Source organism: Manacus candei, unplaced genomic scaffold (assembly GCF_025592945.1).
Source record: "Manacus candei isolate 608988 ecotype Guabito, Panama unplaced genomic scaffold, ASM2559294v1 h1tg000008l, whole genome shotgun sequence".
Classification (NCBI taxonomy): domain Eukaryota; kingdom Metazoa; phylum Chordata; class Aves; order Passeriformes; family Pipridae; genus Manacus; species Manacus candei.
Window position 1 is genome coordinate 14,123,115 of NW_026138056.1, and position 2,517 is coordinate 14,125,631.

Below are 2,517 nucleotides of genomic sequence, written 5' to 3' on the forward strand. Positions count from 1 at the left end.
CTTCCAGGCTCCATTCCTTTCTGGGAATTTGACCATAGTGCATAATGAAAGGCTTAAAGCTTGTCTGGATTATCAGCAGTAAATCAGCTGCTGTCCCTCAGAGAGTGATGATAAGTGTTTATGGCCTTGAGGCATCCCAAAAATGCATCACTCCATCAGGGTGCACTGCAGTAGCAGAGCTAATGGCACTGGCTGTATCTTCTGCTGGCGCCTTCTCCCTCCTGGTGGCCTTTGAGCTTCCTGTGAGCTCAAAGTGCAGTGGCAGTGACAGTCATCTGTTCTTCCTGTCTTATGGGCAGGAAGGTTGGCCTCTACCTGTTACTAGTGCAGGCTTTCAAATACATTCCTCCTGCCAAACCAACTCAGGTGAAAATCAGGATGGGAGTAGAATCAGGACAGCAGGAAGGACAGCACCAAGGTGTCTGAGGTCCTCTCAGTGCTCACCACATCGTGCAGAATTTGCCAACACACCCTGAGCTGCAGGGCAGGCCCCCAGCAGTACCTGGTTTTGTTGGCATGACAGGCAGAATGGTGCCTGTCCACTTGGGCCCATGAAGACTTTGGCTCAGGGGCCATCCATGGAGATGGCTGAGGGACCCACCTGGGCTGTGGCCTGGTGTGGGGAGCAGCACTGTGCCCTGTGCCATAGCTGGTATTTAGAGGGGTCAGAGCATGGCAAAGGACTTGGGGGCTTTGGCTTTTCCTGACAGAATTTGAATCCACTGTTCTCCCAGCCCAGAATGCCTCATGTGGGAATGATTGTCACATCTCGTGCTCCACAGAGCACACCTGCAGCTGAAGCACACACTCCATTACAAAAGCTGCAAATGATAGAATTTACATGGTTGCAAGGCACAAGTGCATGGAGAAGCAAGGCATTGGGAGTTACTGAACACACAGAAGTGGCTTCCAGCCATGGGAAAAGGTGATCTCTGAGAGCCCTGGTGTGAAAACCCTCTTCCATAGGCATCCTCCAGTGGTGAGTGCTGCTGATGAGATACTGGATAACAAGAACTCTTGGCGTGACCCAGAAGAGGCTTGATGTCAAGGGATAACAGGACAGCATTCACCTGAGGCAAAAGGATAAATCAGGAGTGTGACTCAGTAGAAACAGGGTATTTGCCTTCCCTGCAGAAAGAGCTATCACTGAATAAAAAACCAATGTGGGGCAGGGCCCTAATTGCCCAATAAGCTCTAGTTCCCCAATAAGCCCCCAACCCTCTAGTGAGTCACTGCCAGGAAACAACTGCACAAATGTAGCTGTTGTGACACCTGAGCTGAGCAGAATTATTTCAGTCTTCAGCTCCTAGTTTCTCCAAGTGGCCTCACCTCAGGATCCAGCACTAGAGGCAGTCAGGCACCCTGGCACATCATGTTGCTCAGGGCCCAGCTAAAAAATGCATTTTTATGTAATTCTAAGCAACCTTTTTTACATGCCAAATGGTGAAAGTTCCAACTTGTGTTAGCTAGTGAAGCCCATGGAGAGAGGGATTCACACTGTGCAGATGTTCCCTCTACTTACTTCATTAGTTTCTATTAGACACTGATACATGTACAAAGTGGTAGCACTGGTTTTAAAATTGCGCTGAATCTCATTTCCTTGAGATATACAACAGAAGGTGTCTTCAGCCAAATGGTGGGAATGCATCCAGAAGGTGCTGTGGACGAAAAAACACATAGCAAACAGTTCTCCTGGGTGCTGGGGGGTCGAGGGTTTATAGCCCTCCCACCTCAGCTCTAAGCTGGTTTCTGACCTACGATTCGAATGTTTCATCAGAATAGTTCTCCTAGATCTGTTATCTCTAGCAAACAGAACTCAGAGATATCACCTCACAGTGATTAAGCAACAAACTGCGTCGGTTGATTCCCTGGCTAATGATTATCCAAGATCTTTGGAGAGTGACTAAAGTTTAAACCCGGGGGGGGAGAGCAGGAGTTTGAGTAGACAGTGCTAGTACCACTGAAACAGCTCACAGGTCTCTGTCGGGCCTTGAATCCAGCCTCTGGGAGCAGCCAGCTACCCTTCTCCTGCTGAGGATGGGGCATCTGGGAGCAGCTGTGGAACACAGGATGGTGGCAGACACTGAGCTCCTGGGAGTAGCTGAGTGGCAGTGACATGGCATTGGGCAGCAGGAGGGCCCAATCCCTGGGCTGGGTGCCAGGGGCAGGGCTACAATAGCCCAGGGCAACCTCCAGCCTAGCTGGGTGCCTTCACCACATTCTCTGGCCACCCACTACGCTTTCCTTGCTTCCCTTGATTTCTTCCCCTCATGAAAATCTCTCAGCATTGTCTTTCTAACATAAGGCAGATTTACTTTTTTTTTTTTTAATCTGTAGATATTACCAATTACTTCTTTTATCCTTTCTTGAAAAGAAAACTAAAACCAGAGCTTACAAGTAGAAGGAATTATGTACTTACGGCATCAGCTTTTAGATGGAGCCAAATCCCATCTCCCAGATGATGCACTGCACTTGATAAAATGCACACCTGACAACACACAGCTAGTACTGACAGGG